At 49.2% G+C, this 23,140-nt stretch overlaps 1 protein-coding gene and 1 non-coding gene across 2 annotated transcripts in view; one reads left to right on the forward strand and one right to left on the reverse strand.

The window, feature by feature from the left end:
- Positions 1-680: 680 nt before the first annotated feature.
- On the reverse strand, positions 681-748 carry LOC126070755 (small nucleolar RNA SNORD123). Its single transcript, XR_007516278.1, has one exon. It is a non-coding gene; the product is annotated as a small nucleolar RNA SNORD123 (small nucleolar RNA).
- A 3,559-nt stretch (positions 749-4,307) lies between these two features.
- SEMA5A (semaphorin 5A) overlaps positions 4,308-23,140 on the forward strand; it is a 553,896-nt gene continuing 535,063 nt past the window's right edge. Inside the window, exon 1 of the mRNA XM_049860605.1 lies at positions 4,308-4,395. The gene's annotated coding sequence lies outside the window, so the exon portion shown is untranslated. The remainder of the gene's footprint in view (positions 4,396-23,140) is intronic.

The following is a 23,140-nucleotide window of genomic DNA, read 5'->3' on the forward strand; positions in this document are numbered from 1 at the left end:
GGGCGGGCTGGGCTACGGTGCTAAAAGGAGGAGAGTTTCCTTGGGTGACTCCTGGGGCCTGAGTAGGCTAGTGTTTCCTGATCTCCTCCCACCTGGAGAGACTTCAACTGTCCACACGCTGAGGGGGAGCGGGGGTAACCTGCTGCCACATAATCGTGGTTCCTCCACGGCTGCGGATCTGTGAGCCCAAAGCAGCCCTGGCCCCTCTTGGTGAGGCAGCGTCACATCTTTGGGCCTCAGTTTACCCACACTAAAAAAAAAAGTTGATGGGGTCAACCAGGTGACCACACAAGTTTATCATTTCTAAAATGCTGTGGATGTAAAAGAAAGAAAACGGGTGGAAAGAGAACACCCGCGTGCGAGGAATGTTGAGCGTCTCCCGGTTCATTTACAGAAAAACCTACGAAAACAAGGCCGTGGTTTCGGGACTGAGGTTTTTCATGATTTTCATGCAATTTTATTCAACATCACAGGGTTCCCGCCACTGTTTCTCATGCCCCCCGTAGCAGCTGGGTCTCTTCTAGGTGGGGGTCTCTGGCTCCACGGGGCCCCCGACGTCGGAGACGGTGGTCCTGAGATCAGGCTGGAGCTGCAGCACAGGGAGGGAGGTAAACACAGGCCAACAGAGGTTAATTAGCTCCCGGCCGCAGGGACGGTTCCAATCTACAAGAAGAACTTGAGGTGAGTCAGGAAATGGATGGCCTTTTCAAGTCACATGGATCAGAGCCCCAGACTCATCATTTTCACCTTCTTTTACACCACATGCATGGCCCGCCCTGGAAAGGCACTGGGGAGCTACGGTTTTATTGGATGAGAATGAGACATTTTTGCTTAAACATGATCACTTTGGTTTTACGACGTAAAGAGTTTAAGTAGCTCTTTTGTGAGCAGTGACTTTGCAAGGAAAAAAGATTTCATCTGGAAAAAGGAAACCCCTGTGCCTACTTCAAAATAACTTTATTTGTGTAGAGCTTACTTAAGTGCTGGGTGCTGGGTCAGTATTCCCTCGTGTTCATTTACTCCCAGCCTGGTTTCTCATTTAGGGCTTACACCTTTCCTGCCAGGTGTGTTTAAGCTCCAGACTGAGAAACCAAAGCTCAAGAAAGTTACGGAACTTGAAAAGAAAAAAGTTACACAACATGACCTCAATTTAGACCGTGGCAGCGGTTAGGAGCTAGGCTGCTAACCAAAGGGTCGGCAGTTCGAATCCACCAAGTGCTCCTTGGAAACCCTATCGGGCAGTTCTACTCTGTTCTGTAGGGTCTCTGTGAGTCGGAATTGACTTTATGGCAATGGGTTTGGTTTTGGTTTTCTCATCAAACTAATGATGCACTCCTAAGGACAATTTATAATTATATGTAATGGGGGTTTTACACATATATAACCAAAAAAAACCCAAACCCACTGCCGTCGAGTGGATTCCGACTCATAGCAACCCTATAGGACAGAGTAGAACTGCCCCACAGAGTTTCCAAGGAGCGCCTGGAGGATTTGAACTGCCGACCTCTTTGTTAGCAGCTGTAGCACTTAACCACTACACCACTAGGGTTTCCACACACAAATATTAACGTATAATTTTATATACATATACAATTTACTGTTGTAATTTCCTTCCTTCCCCTGCTTATTACCAATTTGTAATTCATTATCACTAAAGTGTACACCCAGGAGCCGGTGAACAGCAAGGAGGGGCCCACCTCCCGCCCCACAAACACACACCCTGCCATAACTTCTCAGTGCTCAGCCGACCAGCCCACCTCCCGCCCCACAAACACACACCCTGCCATAACTTCTCAGTGCTCAGCCGGCCAGCCCACCTCCCGCCCCACAAACACACACCCTGCCATAACTTCTCAGTGCTCAGCCGGCCAGCCCACCTCCCGCCCCACAAACACACACCCTGCCATAACTTCTCAGTGCTCAGCCGGCCAGCCCACCTCCCGCCCCACAAACACACACCCTGCCATAACTTCTCAGTGCTCAGCCGGCCAACCCACCTCCCGCCCCACAAACACACCCTGCTATAACTTCTCAGTGCTCAGCCGGCCAACCCACCTCCCGCCCCACAAACACACACCCTGCCATAACTTCTCAGTGATCAGCCGGCCAACCCACCTCCCGCCCCACAAACACACACCCTGCCATAACTTCTCAGTGATCAGCCGGCCTGGGTTGGAGCTTGGAAAGTTATCTTCCTACTGTTGACATCTGTATGCCAAGATTTTAAAAAATTTTTTTTAAGTGTTAACTGCCTTTAAACTGGAGGCAGGGACGATGATCCGCTAACACTTCGGGGCCCTGGTTTCGGTCTCCCTTCTCCTGGCAGCTGGAGGCTCCAGGTCCACACCCCTCCAAGAGCTCTAGTGCTCCAGCGCAGGGCTGGCGTCTCCGCCCCCTCTGCCCTCCAGGAGCCGCGAGGCCTCGGCCCGCCTCCTCCGCCCAGGGAGCCTCCGAGGCCCCTGCGCCACGTCAGCACAGAAATGGCAGGAACCAGCCGCTGCACCTTGTGCCAGAGGCCCCGGCACAGTGCTAAGCTCTTCACCTGAGTCCTCAGAGATAGGCAGTGCTCCCACCACGGCCAGCGGAGGTGGCCCTCCAAGGGGCCCGGGAGCTTAAGGACATTCTTGCCGGGTGGGCGCCCTGCAGTGGGGACCCCGGGGAGGCCTCCACAGCGCAGGGCAGCCCCTGCACCAGGGCCAGAGACTACGTATTTGGCCTGAGCTTGATGGAAACTTCCAGATACGCGTTCACTTAATTCTTCTGTTAATATATTTCTAGAAAATAAAGAAACATAGATAATGGCAATTTGCACTTCTACTATCCACCTCGGGTCTGCTGCTGTGTGGACTTGGCAACGCCGCGCAGAGATGGGTTGTTTCATATCTGAGCTCCACGGTACCATTACGGACATACTGCAAAGCTCCCAGCCCCCCACCCCCGCGGTCAGGTGGCTTGACCCTGCTGGTTGGAGACGTCTTTATGGCGCTTAGGAGGGGGCAGAGTTGGGGGGCGTTCATGTCTGTCCTTCTGCAAGGGAGCCTCCCAGCCACTCTCGGCGGTGGACACGGAGTAGTGGGGAGATCGCCCCGCACCTCCAAGGGGCTACACCGGCCCCCAGGGCTCCACACCGCAGTTCCATGCACGCTGACACCGCGACAACGTCCCCGCGCGCCCTCCCACGGGTGTAAATGCAGCGGCCGAGCCCCCACTCGGCATGCCCGCCCAGAGGACTAGCTGCCACAAAGATCAGGTGACAGGAGGCGTCTGCGAGGTACCTGTTTTGCTTCCCAGTGACAAAGCTCTCGCCTGAGTTCTCGATCAGGCGGGAAGATCCCGCAAAAGCGCAGCAACAAGTCCTTTTTGCCCCAGAATTGGCCGGTCACCCTGTGCAAGCAACGCGCGGCGTGGCGACGCGGGGACAGCTCTGTGCCCGTCCCTTATTTCACCCCAAAGTCGACCCGAGTGAGCCGGACCACAGCCCAGCTGGCCCTCCGAGACCCCGCAGGGAGGATGCCTCCCCAAAGGGCAAGATCACCCCTCCGGGTCCGGTGCCCGGGCCTGCCCCGCCCGCTGGGACAGCACGTACCTGGGCCCGGAGCGCGCGCCACGTCCCAGCTCGGCCGCGCCGCCTCGGCCTTTATGCCGCCCCCCCAGAGTCGCCAAGTCCGGGCGGGGGCCACGGAGGGGTCTGCTCGGCTGCGAGGGGGCCCCGAAAAGTAGGCGCTCGGGCGAACTCGCACCAGGGGATCTGCTTGGGGCTCCCGGGGGGACAGAGGGGGCGGGGGGCGCGGAGGGGGTCCCGCCCGGGGAGGGGCGGGGCCGGGGGCGGGGCCGGGGCGGGGCCCGGGAGGTGCCTGGCGCAGCGGGGCGCTCTCGGGTTTCCCCCGCGCGGGCGGGAGAGGTGCAGCCTGGGCGGGGCCGTGTTGGGCGGGGCCGTGTCTGGGGGCGGGGCCGGGCCGCGATGGGCGGGGCGCGGTGATGGGGGCGGGGCCGGGGCGGGGCGCGGCGTACCCGCTCCGCCCCGCGCTCCGGCCCGCGCTCCCCGCGCTCTCTACTCGCCGAGAAGGCGGCGCCGGCGGCGGCTGCTCCTGCGCTCGCTCCCTGCGCGTCGCTCCAGCCGCGGTCAGCTCCGCAGCCCCGGAGCCCGCCCGCCTTCCGCAGCGCCCTCCTCCAGGGTCGCCCCGCGGCCCCGGCTCAGGCTCCAACTTTGCTGTCTCGCCGGTCGTCCCCGCGGGCGGAGACCCTGCGCGCCCCTGCCGGCCGCGCGCCCCCAGCCGGGAGCCCGGAGACGGCGAGCGGCGGCGGCTGCCTCGACTTCCCAGCTGCGCAGCGAGGACCCTCGGAGCGGCCTGGACCCCGGCGCCGGATGAAGGCTGCAGCAGCGCCCCGCACCTGGTGAGAGTCCGTCCGCGGTGACCGTGGGTCCGGCTGCCCGTGCGGCTGGAGGGACCCGGGGCGCCGTGGTCGCGGGCGGCTCGTGGTGGTTTCGGGCAGGGCCGACTGCAGGCACCGGGGCGCAGCGGTGGTCGCGCTCTTGGCGCTGGGGCCGCGTCCCGGGCGGGCGCCTACGGTGGGACCAGTGCGCGGGGCAAGTTCGGTCCCTGCCGAGACCCGGGCTGCGCGTGCGGGATGCGGAGCGGGCGGCCGTGGGGACTGGGACCTGCCTGCGCGTCCCCGAGGGGCACGGTGGGGGTTCGCGGGGTTGGACGCTTCGCGGCCCCGAGGTCCCTCGCTGGCTCCACCGACCGGGCAGGGGCTTGGCGGCGTGCGTGGGAAACGGGGGCGCAGGGGGACTTGGGCTCCGCTCCCCGAGGCGCCGGGTCTGGGGGAGACTGAGGCCGGGAAGGGTCTCCGAGGCCGCGAGGCTGCCTCTGGCTGCAGCCGGCGGGCGCCCCTCTCCGGCATCCCGCGCGCGCCCGGGCTTCGCATCCCGGCTCAGGGTCGCGCGGGCCGGACGCAGACGCGGGCCCCGCGGGGCACTGATGGTCTAAGACGTGCCGGACCCCCGCCTCCAGGCAGAGGTCCGCGCGCCCCCGGGCCGCCTGGCGCGCGGCTTTGGCGGGAAGCGCGCACCTCCGAGCTGGCCTGGCTTTGTACCTGGACGCGGCGGCGGAGCTGGGTTTTAACTTTCGGCGCCCGCGGCGTCCCGGAGACCCCGGCAGGGGGCGCTGCGAGCGAGCGCTCCGGGCGGAGAGAGGGCGATGGGCAGGCTCGCGGTCCTGCAAACAGCGGGACCAGGCCGCTCTTGCAAGGATTTCACGGGGAGCGGGGCTAGGGCGAGGTGACCTGCTGGCCAGGGAGCCGTCAGCTTTGCTGGAAGCAGAGGCACGAGTGGTGGCTGCTAAACACGAGCCTTCCAACTCGAAAGATTTCTCCCAGAGACGAAATGTATCCGCAAAAACTTGCTGGCTGTGCGTCTGTTTTCCTACTTGCGCTCAGAAAGAAATCGAAGTTAAGTGAAGATAGTGTGTATTGAGCTCTAAGACCGACGCAAACATCTGCCCCTTAGAAGCACGTGAGTTGAAACACTGGGGTTACAGATGTTGGCTGCATTGCATCCTATTTTTAAGAAAAACAGTGATATGTCGCAGTTTGCCCAGAAGAGCTGGGTTGGAATGGCTTAGTTTGAAAAGCAGATGTTATTGACTTATAGAGTTAGCATTTCAGAAAAAGACTTTAAAGGAACAGACTTTATCAAGGAAAATTATAACAGCAAATTTGGTTTGCTAAACGAGCTGATAATTAACACACGTTTTATTATTTGAGAGAGTCATGTTTAGCAAAGGAGCCCTAGTGGCGCAGTGGTTAAGTACTCGCCTGCTAACCAAGAGGTTAGCCCTTAACCCACCAGCCGCTCTGTGGCAAAAAGATGTGGCAGTCCGCCTCGGTAAAGACTGCAGCCTTGGAAAGAAAGCCTGTGGGGCAGCTCTGCTCTGTCCTATCGGAATTCTGCTCCTTAGCAGCAGGTTTAATGTTCAGCGTGTGCTATTTTGGGTGACCAGTTCACAGTTTCAGTTACAGCAGATAATACCCTATCTGGTGTATAACTCTCTGCCTGTGTTTACCCAGAGGAAACACGGATTTGTTCCCCCAAGGGTTTGTTTTGTTCCATGTTTGTTTTTAAATGAAAAAGCAGTTACAAATGTAATAGTTTGGTCCACATGAAACACAGATTTTGTTTTTTCTGTGATGTCTTGTAAAATCTTTCCTCATGAAATACCAGCTCATCTGCATGTTGGGGAGGGTCACACTTGGTATTTGTGTGCTCCTGGAACCCTGGGGTTGATGTCCTGGTATCTGCCTTCATTCACATGCCTTAACCTGGGTGCACTTAGGTTAACAAGGGGAGGATGAATGTGATAATCCTTTTAGGCCTTTTACTAACGGCACTAACTTATTTGGTTGTCTTAATGGCAAACAGCTGCGAAATCCCTGCTGGGAGCAGTGGCTTTGGTCTCCTGGCTGGTAAAGCTTGTCTCTGTCCAAAAGAAGTTTCTGAAATGCTCAGGATTTAGTAAAATTGGACCTGTGTTTTTCCCTGCCCTTTTCTTTTAAAACATTATTTCCTCCCAGTGTCTGGCCAGCTGGAGTGAAGCACAGAAACGGACAGTGTAGCAGTTGTTAACCCCTGTTGGCCATGGGAGGGAAGCAGATTTAGGCACATTTGTGCAAACATTTTCAGAGCTTTGGAGGGCTTGCGGACCTTCCTAAGTCCCATTTGTGGGTTTGCAGGAAGAAGTCTCTGTGACCACACAGTGTTGAGCCTCTTGCTGGGGGAATTGGTTAAAAGATAAGAGGAAGCAAAGGCTAAAACCAACAAGCATTCTCCTGTGTTGTGTGCTAGTCACTTAGAGTGTCAGAGGCCAGGTCCTCAGGGACTATGTTGAACGCTGCTGGCATTAGAAAGGTGGTTTGAAAGAAAGGCCTGGAGATCTACCTCCAAAAAATCAGCCGCTGAAAACCCTGTGAAGTACAGTTCTACTGTGACACACAGAGAGTCACCAGGAATCCTAACATACTGAATATCAACTGGTTACTGGTATTAACTCGGTGATTGTTTTTAAGGAGTTTGAACGTCCGTGTTTTTTTTTTTCCTTTCATAAAGTCTTTGAAGTGGAGTCCTTGCTTCTGATACAGGAAAGCTGGAGCAGTAAGAGAACTTTGTTAAACATCAAGTCGGAAGTTAGACCTTTATAAGGCATTCTGTTATGCAAACAAGCAATCATGAACTCTAGAGTTAACTAAGGTTAGTAACTAATCAAAAAAAGGAGTTTGTATTAGGGAGCATGAGCCCTGGTGGTGCAATGGTTAAAGCATTCAGCTGCTAACCAGAAGGTTGGCGGTTCGAACCTGCCAGCTGCTCCGAGGGAGGAAGATGTGGCAGTCTGCTTCTGTAAAGATTACAGCCTTGGAAGCCCTGTGGGGCAGTTCTCCTGTGTCCTTTAGAGTTGCTATGAATCAGCATTGCCTGCACAGCGATGGGTTTGGTTTATTATGGGTTTTATAGCGTGCAAGTTAGAACAGAATAATTAGTTTGTAATCCGTCACCGGCACCGAATCCATCTTCGTAGTAGTGTACGTGCAGGTATTTGAGAAAGCAGCCCCCATCCTGCTTAAACCCTCTGCCATTCTCAGTTCTAAAATTATACAAATTTCTGTTTAAAAATGCTCCTGAAATTGTTGCTATAGTTACCCAGACAAATTGCTTAGTGTATAATTATAATAGAGGTAAAAAGTTTTTATGTTTAGTGTGAAATAATTTTAAAATGTAAACTACAGTGTCTGACAAATTGAGTTACACCCAAGTGTGTCACGGGAGGATTGTGGATACAGCCCACCTGTGTCTGTTTGCCAGTTTCTGGGAGAGTCCTCTTGAATCCCGAGATAAGCATATTTAAGTGCTTTCAGTTGTTTGTACTGTCTTTGTGTACTGTTGTTGACAACCTTGACATTTTCATTGACATTGTTCCCAGCATCCTTTTTGAACTGAGATGCAGAATTCTTTCTGAAAATGGCTTTTATCACTCTGCTTGGTGCCTGCAGAAGAGGGCTGTGGTAGATAGGGGGCAATCTGCCGTCTCTAATTCTTGCTCACAGAGGTTCAGTGCAGGGATTTATTCAACAGGTAAGCAGCAGCTCACTGGGAAGAAATCAGGAAACAGCTTCCCGTATGCTTGGTCAACATATCACTTATTTCTTTGATGAATTTGTCGGGTGTTGGTTATCCAGATGCCCAACATCAATTTCTGGCAATGAGAAATGAAGAAAAAAAAAAAAAAAAAGAAATAAGCTAGGGTATAACAACATAGATAAGCATTTCCCTTTCTATGAATCTACCTAAAACTTGTTTGGAATCAGAATCTGAGCCAAACACAACAAAGCAAGTGAAAACATGATCCAGCAGAGGGTGGTGTGTAATGAGCAGTTTGTTGTACCTCAGTGGCATGGACACAGTTTCTGCCATCTCAAACGTTCTAGAGCTGAGGAATCCAGGTTCTGCATTTCAGAGTGTTTTGAAGCCACGAAACTTCAAAGACAAGTTATATTTCACTTGGGGCACAACACTGAAAGTAGGGTTAACCCCACTACGGCTCAAGAAAGCTGATAATTTTCCCAAAAGGATTGCTGTCTTCTCCTTCCCTCCTCCCCTCCCTCTGTCTCTTCCTTTCTCCCTCTCTTCTCCTTTGTCTTGTTTCCCTCCTTTATTTCTTTCTGTTTACTTAGTACAAGGATAATGGTTGTCAGGAGCAAAGAGAAGCCCAATTTATTTCATTTCACTAAGTTTTAAAATATATTGGCTCAGTACTATTGCATTTGGAAAAAAGCAAAATCATTCAGTATTTACTCTTTCCCACGTGTCTTTGAATTGGTTTCCTGACTAATATTGGGGGGGGTGGGGGGGAACCAACAGGTATACTGTAAAAAAAAAAAATGCATTTTTTAGAGGGTGAATTTCGTTCCTTTCAGGAAGGCCATGAACCCATGAATCTTTTTTCTCTCCGTCTCACTCATTATCTGTCACGGTGTTCCTGTGGCGCTGGCTATACTAGAGCTTGTGTCAGCTGGCGAGGCAGCACCCACTGGAACAATTTTATTTTATGTTGCACTTTTATGTACATTTGAGAGTAAATCGCATTTCCACAATAGGTAATCCAATTACAGATTCGTATGATAAATAACCAGGAGAAGGATGCTATCAGAAGCCAACTCTACTGGAGAAATAATACTGTATTTGCTGAAATGTGAAATTAAATAAGCTATAGGCGAGTGACAGTCTGGCTTGTGCAAGGACAAATGGCTCACGGAATAGAACGGCTTTCCCCGGTTCACATTCACCCACCAGTTGGCAGTGATGGACGACGTGCCCTCGAGAAGGAAAGCAGCCTCGAAAAAGGCACGGAAGAAGGAAACCTACTAAGCAGTTATTCGTGATGTGTCTGCAAAATCACAAAGTGGCTGGAACAGAGTGTGTCCTCATAAACGAACCCCAGAGAAAAGTCCTTCTCTTTATGTTAAAAAGCCCAGAGAGCTCCCGACTCAGCCCCAAGGATGCAGCCCCCCGCCCCCACTGCTTTCAGATGCGGCTGTGGAAAGAGAATGCATTCCGGAACATCAGAGGACAGGGCCGTTTAGACCAGGCACCCTGCCACCAAGTGGATTTGAGAATCACAGCTGGGGCTCTGTGCGTCCTCCCACAGGGCCAAGGTTGAGGTCTGCTGTAAAAAGCTTGGCCGATGGTAAGGATGGGAGCGTTGTTTGTAACTGCTGGCTGGAAGCAGAGCAGTCTGTCTGGGTGTTAAACGTCGCTTGTCCAGCAGACACTGTCATTAAGCAGTTGCTCATGCTGGCTGCCGTGTAATGTGCATTAAGTTAGAATTTGCATCGAAGGCATCTGTCACTTAAACCCTCATGGGCGTTCTAGCTGTCGACTTGCATTTAGAATGAGAGTGAGGGTGCATGGGACAGCTAGGCACACAGTGACCAAAGACCCAGGGTTTTGTAGAGGTGCTGGGCTGATGGGGCAGGGCATGTGGGGGCCTCTGCCTTGAACTACACCCTCTCTGGCCAGGCACGGTCCCCAGGGTACAGACCTAGACTTTGCATAAGAGAGAGGTCAGTTGTGGTAGATGAACCCGTGGCCAGAGCCCGGCAACTGGTGATGGTTGTTTTGGGTGGGTGCAGTCAGCGTTGTCCTCGGGTGACCCGTGGGAGTGGGTAGAAGTCCTGTGAAGCCCTACACGGGGTGTTTGAACTGTCCAGATGGACTTGGAGGTGGCTGAGAGCTGTGGTGGACCAGAACCCCCATGGCTCAGGAAGGATTCAGCAGCCAAGACTATGACAAGGGGAGGGGGCAGCAGGAAGTGAGGGGGACTTCTGAACAAGCATGGAATAATAATAACGTCTAGAGCAGATGCTGACATCGAGAATGGGCTGAGGGAACCAGGCAGGAGGCTGTGAAATTGGACCTGATGATAGATGTGCCTAACTGCCTGCTGAGTGTGGCTCTGAGCTCACCTAGTTTCTGCTGCTCAGGTTCAGGGTGGGTCCTTGGGCCTGGGACCTGTGTGTATATGGGGTCTTCCTAACTTGGTGGAGGGTGTGCACTGGAGGCTGGGAAATACGGAGGCCGAGTGGTAGAATTCTCACCTTCCGTGTGGGAGACCTGAGTTCAGCTCCCGGCCAGTGGACCTCATGCGCAGCTGCCACCCGTCTGTCAGTGGACACGTGTGTGCTCAGCAGGTTTCAGTGGAGCTTCCAAAGTAAGACTAGGAAGAAAGGCCTGGAGATCTACTTCCAAAAATCAGCCAATGAAAACTCTGTAGATCACAGCAGAATACTATCTGATACAGTGCTGGAAGGTGAACCCCCTAGGTTGGAAGGCGCTCCACATACACAGTGACCGCAACCACAGACTCGAGCATACCAGTGATCGTGAAGGTGGCTAGCGCAGGACTGGGCGATGTTTCGTTCTGTTGTTGGTGGGTTTGCCGTGAGTGGGAGCTGACGTGAGGGCAGCTAACAACAACAGCGGAAAGACAGAAAGCGGATTAGTGGCTGTTGGGTGCTGGGTGGAAACCGTGACTGCAGGTGGGGACCAGGGGTGTTTTTGAGGTGATAGAAATGTTCTCAGGCTGGACTGTGGAGACGATTGCACCCTTCTGTAAATTCACTAAAAATCACTGGGGTGTACACTTACAAAGGGTATGTTTTATGGAGTGTAACTTATCCCTCAATAAAGCTGTTAGAGAAAAATTAAATAAAAAAAATTCTGGGACATAATCCCTAAAGTTCGAGTAAGTAAAACTGGCAGGGGCCTAAACACAAAACCTGTGTTTACTGGACACTGTATCCACGTTTCTGTGCCTGAGGCCACTGAGTGCCCAGATGAGCTGGGATCTCTGTTATGAAAATGAGCAAATTCAGGTTGCTTCCCGATGAGACCAAATGACCAAATAAAATGAGTGAAACTAATCAGTCAACCTAGCTACAAAACGTTTGCTACACCCAATTCCCAGCTGTTTGCTAGAATATGTGTCTTTTCTGCCAGGTTTGTTACATAGATGCAGCTCAGGGGAAACGTCTTTGAAAACCAGAGTGACTTTGTCTCATTCGGCTGCTGGGCGCTCTGCTCCCCGAAAGATGCTGCTGGCTTTGAGGGAGAAGTTCACAGAGCCCGCTCTGTGTCCTTGAACACCTTCTTAGCAGAGCATTAGCCTCAGCGGCGAGGCAGCTGACTTCTACCAGTGGCTTCTACCACAGATTTTTAAGTGTGCAGAGCCTGAGTGTTTAAGGTGAGCATGTTGATTTTTATCCCCTTAGAAAGAGCAGAGTCATAGAACCCCTTCTAGCTCTTTCTGTTCTGCTTTGGCACGTTTTGCAGTTAGGGTGCAAGCTGAAAATAGGTTCTGGGTAGAGATATGTAAGAACTGCCTGCAATTTTCTTGCTCTTTGACTGTTGTCTCGGGTGGCAGCTGGTGACTTCAGCCCTCTCCACCCCGTTGTTTGTTGCAGCTTCCATCGGTTTAGTGCCTTGGAACCCTCTGTCTTCTTTCCAGGGGCTTCCTTAGCTCTCGCCGGCATCTTGCTTTCCTCACACCACGTAGCTCCACGTGACAATGAGTTTATTGTTTTCTGTGTTTTTTTTGGTTTGCGATGCCTGTGGAGTCCCTGGGTGGTGCAAACAGTTAATGTGCTTGGTTGCTAACCAAAAGGTTGGAAGTTCGAATCCACCCCGACACTCCTTGGAGAAAATGAGCCATTGAAAACCCTGTGGAACACAGTTCTGGTCTGACACACATGGGGCTGCCATGAGTCGGGGTCAACTCCATGGCAAGTGGCTTTTTTCTTGGTTTTATGACATCTCGGGCAGGAGTTTTAACGACGCCTTATTTCCTGAGTGCTTGTAGTTGTTTTGTAGTTGTATGCAAAAGCTGAGATTGACAGGGCTTTAAATCCTAGATTTTTGGGCAGTAGCTTTCTTGGCCTTTTACCAGTATGATTTCTTACCTGCTTGTTCTCAATTTGTCTTCTCCCAAACTTGCACTAACCAATTCAGGCAATTGGGAGTCAAATTTATAAAATGACCTTTTTTTTTTTTCCTGCCAATCCTCAATTATTGCTCACTGTGGGTGGGTGGTGAGGAGTTATTCATGAGATTGCCTTAATATTTCATTCCACTCATTAGATGGCAAGGAAGTGGATGGCATTCTTATCTTTGATGTCACTTTTGATGCTTTCGACTGGTCAAAATAACTGTCTGGGCAGGCACTCTTCTGTGGTTCTACTTTGTTTTCTTGTGTTTCTAGTGCGTGATTGTTCTCCACATTTCAAGGGTAGCTAGTTAGGTGTTCTGTTAAACAGCTGAGTGGGTACTTGTTAGAGAAATCTCTGTTCTCAGGGCAAATGCTTCGTTTGAAACGGAGGGGATCAGAAAGCTGTGCAATGTTTTCTTGCTTTAAAACCTCCTGTAGAGTGGTCGCTGGTTTGTATGAGCCTGAGAGCTTGACTTTGTCATAATGAAAGTAGACACGGTGTCATGTGCCAAGTTATGGGAAGACGTAGTCCTAAGTGGCGAACGTGTACTAGAATGTTACTTTTGATGATTTTTCCTCTTTCCCAGCCATTCCCTCTTCTGAAAAGCATCCAAATGTTCACATAAAATATTGATTCCGGAGGCTGGAAGATGTGTGGGATCTGAGCTTTATCCTGGCAGGCTGCCACGAGGAAGGGCCTTGGATGTTCACTTCAGCACCTGGAACGGTGGATCTGTGCAACCCGTTGTATCTTCTCACCTCGCGCCATCTTGCTGACGCTTAACACGGGAGGATCTTTTTCAAGGTGTCCATGAAGGAAAACTCCTTTAAAGTTTGAGCTAGGAATTAAAGGCAGACATTTTATTTAAGTTTAATGTTTCTGGGCTGTAAATACAGGAGGAGTCCCTGGGTGTGCAGGCAGTTAACATGCTTGGCTGCTGACCGAAAGGTTGGAGGCTCGAGTCCACCCAGAGGCACCTCGGAAGAAGGGCCTGGTGATCTAACTTCCGAAAAATCAGCCACGGAAAACTCAGTGGAGCTCAGTTCTTACTCTGACACACGTGGGGTCGCTGTGAGTCGGAGCTGACTGCATGGCAACAGTTCTTCCTTTTTTATTAAATAGAGACAAAAGGTCGTGTTTTTCAGAGCAGGCACCCAGGGCTCAGAGGTCGAGCCCTTGCTCCGTGCGAGGTGACCAGACGTCTCCCTTGGGAAGGTGTGCTCTGTGCTGTGGTTCCCGTCTTTCCTGATAGAGCCCCTCCCCTCCTCAGGTTTCTTTAATGACCCTTTTTGCCTAACCAGGGGATTCTCCTGTCTTCCTCCTTATCATCCTCCTCTGGTCAAGTTCTCTGCTCACCTGGCCTTCCTCTCACCATCATGTCTCTCCTTCGCCAGACACTTAGCCCTTGCCGGTGTTCCAAGCAGCTTCCTTCCTGTTCGAACCCCTGCTGAGATTTGCCTTTCTCACAAGGTCCCGGGCGGTGGTAATGCTCTTGGTTAGGGACCAGTTGCTAGAATCACTAGCAGAGCAGTGGTTCTCAAAATTTATTATATTTAAGAATCACCCAGGGATCTTGTTAAAATGTAGATTCTGGTTCGGTGTAATTAGGGTGGAAATGCAAATTCTCAGCAGGGGTTTGAACCAGAATGAACTGGTTCAAAGCCCTGGATCCAGCCCAGCTGGTGTCCTTCTCACTGAAGCTTTCGTTTCCGGTAAGTTCTCTAGCTGCTGTCTTTCCTTTCCCTGGCCAGTAAAAAGCAGTTTGCCCCATGTGTGTCTGACACTCTGGTGGCTCCAGGACCTGGCTCCTTTGCCATGTGGCTTTTGAGCTGCTGCCCACCCGACAGCGACTGGGACCAACATGTCCTCCTGCCCAGAGCCTTGTCCCTGGGCCATGACATGTCGGCTCATAGACCAGTTCCTAAGTCCATTAGGAATATGACCGGGAGGTCACAGCGACTCAGCCACGTCCTGCCATTTGCTGCTCATCTGATGGTGCCCTTCAGCTGGGAGAGCACATGCCTGCTGATGACGGACTCCACCCTACACCCCTCAGTCCTGTGTCCTGGTGGGGAAGGTCTGACCCATGTAGTTGTGTCTTTCCATGCCTCTCTCCCCTCCACCTTTGAGTCATGCCCACTCCCTTACTCTCTTGTCACCCACAAAGGTGGCACTGGGCAGGTGGGAACACCTGAAGACAGGTAGTGGTCTAGAAAACATTATCCACCCTACCTCTCCACCTCCATTTAAAAAAATGCATACTTTAAGACAGTGTTTTTTTTTTTTTTTTTAAATGCTTTCTGTGCCTAAGAATCCTGAGTGTGATTGTCCAGTGGGTCGGGGGGCTCCTGTAGAGCTCACGAGTCGAGGCAGCACAGTTTGGGTACGTGACTTTCCAAGCTGACTCTGAAGTGAGGCTCAGAGCCTTTGGGTCTGCCGGCAGTGATGGAATTCCTAGGTCCTGAAACAGGCTTGTGGAAAGAAATCACCCCTGAAGCTGCAAGCTGGCAAGTGCGACTCACACAGATTCATTGCTTGGAAGCTTATCCCTGGGTGTCATTTATCTGTGGAGGTTTTCTCCAGGGCCCCTGCCGTCTGTGGAGGTGCATCCTGGGACAGAGGAAAGCCCTTTAAGGGTGCACAGTGGGATTCTATGGGACATGTCTGAGGGTGAAATATCATTCCACCCAGATATCCCACACCTTGCTTATCCTAGAACTTCATACCATCCTAGAACTTTGTGCCTATCCATGAACTTCATAGCATCCTAGAACTTCATACCATCCTAGAACTTTATACCCTATCTAGAATTTCATACCATTCTAGAACTTCATATCTATCCTAGAACTTTGTGCTCATCCATGAACTTCATACAATCCTAGAACTTCACACCATCCTAGAACTTCACACCATCCTAGAACTTCATACCATCCTAGAACTTCATATACATCCTAAAACTTCATACCCATCCTAGAACTTCACACTGTCCTAGAACTTCACACCGTCCTAGAACTGCACACCATCCTAGAACTTCACACTATCCTAGAACTTCATACCCATCCTAGAACGTCATACTGTCGTAGGGCTTCACACTGTCCTAGAACTTCACACCGCCCTAGAATTTCATACCCTTCCTAGAACTTCATGTTATTGTTTTTGTTAGGTGCTCTTGAGTTGGTTCCAACTCCTAATGACCCTGTGTACAACAGAATGAAACACTGCCCAGTTGTGTGCCATCCTCACAATCATTGTTGTGCTTGAGTCCATTATTGCAACCACTGTGTCAGTCCATCTCACTGAGGGTCTTCCTCTTTTTTGCTAACTCTCTGCTTTACCAAGCATGATGTCCTTTTCCAGGAACTGGTCCCTCCTGATAACATGTCCAAAGTATGTGAGATGTAATCTCACCATCCTCACTTCTAAGGAGCATTCTGGTTGTACTTCTTCCAAGACAGATTTGTTTATTCTTTTGGCATTCCATGGTATATTCAATATTTTTTGCCAGCTCCACAATTCAAAGGCATTAGTTCTTCTTCATTCTTCCTCATTCATTGCCCAGCTTTCGCATGCATATGAGACTACTGAAAATACCATGCCTTGGGTCAGGTGCACTTTAGTCTTCACGGTGACATCTTTGCTTTTCAACACTTTAAAGAGGCCTTTTGCAGCAGATTTGCCCAGTGCAATGCGTCCTTTTATTTCTTGACTTCTGCATCCGTAGGTATTGATTGTGGATCCAAATAAAATAAAATCCTTGACTTCAGTCTTTTCTCTGTCGTGATGTTGCTTATTGGTCCTGTTGTGAATTTTTGTTTTATGTTGAGGTGTAATCCATACTGAAGGCTGTGGTCTTTGATCTTCACTAATAAGTGCTTCAGGCTCTCTTCACTTCCAGCAAGCAAGGTTGTGTCATCAGCATAACACAAGTTGTTAGGAATCTTCCTCCAATTCTGATGCCCTGTTCTTCTTCATATAGTCCAGCTTCTTGGATTATTTGCTCAGCATACAGGTTGAATAGGTATGGTAAGAGCATACAACCCTGAAACACACCTTTCCTGACTTTAGACCATGTAGTATCCCCTTGTTCTGTTCCAACTACTGCCTCTTGATCTACATACAGTTTCCTCATGAGTACAAGTGTTATGGAATTTCCATTTTTTTAAAAAATAATTTTTATTGTGCTTTAAGTGAAAGTTTACAAATTAAGTCAGTCTCTCACACAAAAACTTATGTACACCTTCTTACATACTCCCAATTACTCTCCCCCTAATGAGATGAGACAGCCCGCTCTCTCCCTCCACTCTCTCTTTTCGTGTCCATTTCACCAGCTTATAACCCCCTCTGCCACCCTCTCGTCTCCCCTCCAGGCAGGAGATGCTAACATGGTTTCAAGTGTCCACCTGATCCAAGAAGGTCACTCCTCACCGGCATCCCTCTCCAACCCATTGTCCAGTCCAATCCATGTCTGAAGAGTTGGCTTTGGGAATGGTTCCTGTCTTGGGCCAACAGAAGGTCTGGGGGCCATGACCACCGGGGTCCTTCCAGTCTTAGTCAGACCATTAAGTCTGGTATTTTTATGAGAATTTGGGGTCTGCATCCCACTGCTCTCCTGCTCCCTCAGGGGTTCTCTGTTGTGTTCCCTGTCAGGGCAGTTATCGGTTGTAGCTGGGCACCATCTAGTTCTTCTGGTCTCAGGATGATGTAGTCTCTGGTTCATGTGGCCCTTTCTGTCTCTTGGGCTCGTAATTACCTTGCATCCTTGGTGTTCTTCATTCTCCTTTGATCCAGGTGGGTTGAGACTTATTGATGCATCTTAGATGGCTGCTTGCTAGCATTTAAGACCCCAGCCACCACTCTTCAAAGTGGGATGCAGAATGTTTTCTTAATAGATTTTATTATGCCAATTGTCTTAGATGTCCCCTGAAACCATGGTCCCCAAATCCCTGCCCCTGCTACACTGGCCTTCGAAGCATTCAGTTTATTTAGGAAACTTCTTTGCTTTTGGTTTAGTTCAGTTGTGCTGACCTCCCCTGTATTGTGTGCTGTCTTTCCCTTCACCTAAAGTAGTTCTTATCTACTATTGAATTAGTGAATACCCCTCTCCTGCCCTCCTTCCCTCCCTCCCCACCCTTGTAACCACAAAAGAATGTTTTCTTCTCAGTCTAAACTATTTCTCAAGTTCTTATAATAGTGGTTTTATACAATATTTGTCCTTTTGCAACTAATTTCACTCAGCATGATGTCTTCCAGGTTCCTCCGTGTTATGAAATGTTTCACAGATTCCTTACTGTTCTTTATCCATGTGTAGTATTCCATTGTTTGAATATACCATAATTTATCCATTCATCTGTTGATGGGCACCTTGGTTGCTTCCATCTTTTTGCTATTGTAAACAGAGCTGCAATAAACATGGGTGTGCATATATCTGTTTGTGTAAAGACTCTTATTTCTCTAGGATATATTCTGAGGAATGGGATTCCTAGGTCGTATGGTAGTTCTATTTCCAGCTTTTTAAGGAAGTGCCAAATCGATTTCCAAAGTGGTTGTACCATTTTACATTCCCACCACAGTGTATAAGTGTTCCAGTCTCTCCACAGCCTCTCCAACATTTATTATTTTGTGTTTTTTGGATTAATGCCAGCCTTGTTGGAGTGAGATGAAGTCTCATTGTAGTTTTGATTTGGATTTCTCTAATGACTAATGATCATGAGCATTTCCTCATGTATCTGTTAGCTACCTGAATGTCTTCTTTAGTGAAGTGTCTACACATTTCTTTTGCCCATTTTTTAATTGGGTTATTGTCTTTTTGTAGTTGAGTTTTTGCAGTATATTGTAGATTTTAGAGATCAGGCGCTGATTGGAAATGTCGTAGCTAAAAACTTTTTCCCAGTCTGAGGTAGTCTTTTTACTCTTTTGGTGAAGTCCTTGGATGAGCATAGGTGTTTGATTTTTAGGAGCTCCCAGTTATCCAGTTTTTCTTCTGCACTGTTAGTAATGTTTTGTATACTGGTTGTGCCATGTATTAGGGCTCCTAATGTTGTCCCTATTTTTTTTCCCATGATCCTTATCATTTTAGATTTTATATTTAGGTCTTTGATCAATTTTGAGCTTGTTTTTGTGCATGGAGTAAGGTATTGGTCTTGTTTCATTTTTTTACAGATGAATATCCAGTTACGCCAGTACCATTTGTTAAAAAGACTGTGTTTTCCCCATTTTACTGTTTTGGGGCCTTTGTCAAATATCAACTGCTCATATGTGGATGGATTTATGTCTGAACTCTCAATTCTGTTCCACTGGTCTATGTATCTGTTGATGTACCAGTACCAGGCTGTTTTGACTACTGTGGCAGTATAATAGGTTCTAAAATCAGGTAAAGTGAGGCCTCCCACTTTGTTCTTTTTCAGCAATGCTTTACTTATCCGGGCCCTCTTTCCCTTCCATATGAAGTTGGTGATTTGTTTCTCCATCTCCTTGAAGAATGTCGCTGGGGAATTTCCATGTTTTCCAACGTTTTCCGTAATTTATTATGATCCACAAAATCGAATGCCTTTGCATAGTCAGTAAAACACAGGTAAACATCCTTCTGGTATTCTCTGCTTTCGGCCAGGATCCAGCTGACATCAGCGATGACGTCCCTGGCTCCACGTCTTCCTCTAAATCCAGCCTGAATCTCTGGCAGCTCCCTGTTGATCTACTGACATCAGCGATGACACCCCTGGTTCCACGTCTTCCTCTAAATCCAGCCTGAATCTCTGGCAGCTCCCTGTTGATCTACTGACATCAGCGATGACACCCCTGGTTCCACGTCTTCCTCTAAATCCAGCCTGAATCTCTGGCAGCTCCCTGTTGATCTACTGACATCAGCGATGACACCCCTGGTTCCACGTCTTCCTCTAAATCCAGCCTGAATCTCTGGCAGCTCCCTGTTGATCTGCTGACATCAGCGATGACATCCCTGGCTCCACGTCTTCCTCTAAATCCAGCCTGAATCTCTGGCAACTCCCTGTCGATCTACTGACATCAGCGATGACACCCCTGGCTCCACGTCTTCCTCTAAATCCAGCCTGAATCTCTGGCAGCTCCCTGTCGATCTACTGACATCAGCGATGACATCCCTGGCTCCACGTCTTCCTCTAAATCCAGCCTGAATCTCTGGCAGCTCCCTGTTGATCTACTGACATCAGCGATGACATCCCTGGCTCCACGTCTTCCTCTAAATCCAGCCTGAATCTCTGGCAGCTCCCTGTTGATCTACTGACATCAGCGATGACACCCCTGGCTCCACGTCTTCCTCTAAATCCAGCCTGAATCTCTGGCACCTCCCTGTCGATCTACTGACATCAGCGATGACATCCCTGGCTCCACGTCTTCCTCTAAATCCAGCCTGAATCTCTGGCAGCTCCCTGTCGATCTACTGACATCAGCGATGACATCCCTGGCTCCACGTCTTCCTCTAAATCCAGCCTGAATCTCTGGCAGCTCCCTGTTGATCTACTGACATCAGCGATGACACCCCTGGCTCCACGTCTTCCTCTAAATCCAGCCTGAATCTCTGGCAGCTCCCTGTTGATCTACTGACATCAGCGATGACACCCCTGGCTCCACGTCTTCCTCTAAATCCAGCCTGAATCTCTGGCAGCTCCCTGTTGATCTACTGACATCAGCGATGACACCCCTGGTTCCACGTCTTCCTCTAAATCCAGCCTGAATCTCTGGCAGCTCCCTGTTGATCTACTGACATCAGCGATGACATCCCTGGTTCCACGTCTTCCTCTAAATCCAGCCTGAATCTCTGGCAGCTCCCTGTTGATCTACTGACATCAGCGATGACACCCCTGGTTCCACGTCTTCCTCTAAATCCAGCCTGAATCTCTGGCAGCTCCCTGTTGATCTACTGACATCAGCGATGATACCCCTGGTTCCACGTCTTCCTCTAAATCCAGCCTGAATCTCTGGCAGCTCCCTGTCGATCTACTGCTGCAGTGGCTTTGGAATGGTCTTCAGCAGAATTTTACTTGCGTGTGATATTAATGATATTGTTCGATATTCTCCGTATTCAGTGGGATCACCTCTCTTGGGAATTAGGCATCAATATGAATCTCTTCCTGTTGGTTGGCCAGGTAGCTGTCTTCCAAATTTTTTGGCATAGACAAGTGAGCACTCCCAGTACTGCATCCATTTGTTGAAACATCTCAACTGGTATTCTGTCAGTTCCTGGAGCCTTGTTTTTCGCTAATGCCTTCCTTGGAGCTTGGGCTTCTTCCTTCAGTACCATTAGTTCCTGATCATGTGTTACCTCCTGAAATGGTTGAATGGTGACCAAGTGTTTTTGGTATAGTGACTCTGTGTATTCCTTCCACCTTCTTTTGATGCTTCCCACATCATTTAATATTTTCCCACTAGAATCCTTCTCTATTGCAATTCGAGGCTTGAATATTTTCTTCAGTTCTTTCAGCTTGAGACATGCCTTTTGGTTTTCTGTCTTCAGCTGTAGAACCTCATACCACCCTAGAACTTCATACCCACCCTAGAACTTCATTCCACCCTAGAACTTCATTCCACCCTAGAACTTCATACCCACCCTAGAACTTCATACCCACCCTAGAACTTCATTCCACCCTAGAACTTCATTCCACCCTAGAACTTCATACCACCCTAGAACTTCATACACATCCTAAAACTTCATACCACCTAAAACTTTATACCCACTTTAGATATTCATACCATCTGTCATGGATTGAATTGTATCCCTCCAAAATGTCTTTTAACTTGGTTAGGCCATGATTCCCAGTATTGTGTGATTGTCTACCATTTTATCATCTGATATGATTTTCCTGTGTGTAGTAAATCTTATCACTGTGATGTTAATGAGATGGATCACTGGAAGTTATGCTAATGAGATCTACAAGATTAGATAGTGTCTTAAGCCAATCTCTTTTGAGATATAAAAGAGAGAATTGAGCAGAGAAATAGGGGCACCTCATACCACCAAGAAAGCAGCATCTGGAGCAGAGCATGTCCATTGGACCCAAAGTTCTTGTGCAGCAAAGCTCCTAGACCAGGGGAAGTTTGATGACAAGGACCTTCAGCAGAGCTGACAGAGAAGAGAAAGCCTTCCCTTGGAGCTGATGCCCTGAATTTGGACTTGTAGCCTGCTAGACTGTGAGAGAATAAACTTGTTTAAGCCATCTGTTTGTGGCATTTCTGTTACAACAGCACTAGATGACTAAGACACCGTCCTAGGACTTCATACCAGCCTAGGACTTCATACCAGCCTAGGACTTCATACCCATCCTGGAACTTCATACCATGTTAGAACTTCAGAGGTGTGTGGGTGGAGCAAACAGTTATGCACTCGACTACTAGCCAAAATGTTGGCAATTCGAACCCACTCAGAGGTTCCTTGGAAGACAGGTCTGGCAGTCTGCTTTCGAAAGATCACAGCCTTGAAAGCCCTATGGAGTAGTCCTACTCTGCACACATGGGGTTGCCTCAAGTCAGGATCAACTTGACAGCAACTAACAACAGCAACAGTAAATACAAACTATGAGAATATGAAGTTACATACAAGGTGATTGGAGCAAAGTACCTGGCAGCCCATTATATTCATCCTAGAACTTCATACCCATCCTAGGACTTTATACCCATCTTAGAATTTCATACCGTATCTAGAATTTCATACCATTCTAGAACTGCATACCCATCCTAGAACTTCATACTCACCCTAGAATTGATACCCATCTTCGAAATTCATACCCAGCCTAGAATTTTATACTCTTCCCAGAACTTCGTACCATCCTAGTACTTCATATCACCTTAGAACTTCTTACCTATCCTAGAACTTCATACTATCTTAGAACTTCATACCCATGCTAGCACTTCATACACGTCCGAGAAATTCATATCATCCTAGAACTTCATATCAGCCTAGAACTTTTTATCATCCAAGAACTTCTTACCCATCCTAGAACTTCATATCCATCCTAGACTTTCATACCATCCTAGAACATCATACCATGCTAGAACTTCATACCATTCTAGAACTTCATACTATCTTAGAACTTGATACCCATCCTAGAACTTGATACCCATCCTAGAACTTGATACCATCCTAGAACTTGATACCCATGCTAGACCTCTATGTCATCCTAGAACTTCATACCAGCCTAAAACTTCATACCCATCCTAGAACATCATACCATCCCAGAACTTGATACCCATCCTTGAACTTCATACCTGTCCTAGAATATCATACCATCCCAGAACTTCATACCTATCCTAGCACTTCATACCCATCCTAGAACTTCATACCCATTCTAGAACTTCGCACCATCCTAGAACTTCATACCCACTCCAGAACTTCATGGTGTCCTAGAACTTCATTTTCATTCTAAAACTTCATACCCAGCTTTCACAGTTTAGGAGGCTAGAAGTCCAAATTCAGAGTGCCAGCTTCAGGGGAGTGCTTTCTCTCTTTGTTGGCTCTGGAGGAAGGTCCTTGTCATCAATTTTCCCTTGGTCTAGGAGCTTCTCAGCACAGGGACCCTGGGTCCAAAGGATGTGCTATTCTCCTGGTACTTCTTTCTTGGTTGTATGAACTTTCTCT

The sequence above is a fragment of the Elephas maximus genome, chromosome 2 (assembly GCF_024166365.1).
Source record: "Elephas maximus indicus isolate mEleMax1 chromosome 2, mEleMax1 primary haplotype, whole genome shotgun sequence".
Taxonomy (NCBI): domain Eukaryota; kingdom Metazoa; phylum Chordata; class Mammalia; order Proboscidea; family Elephantidae; genus Elephas; species Elephas maximus.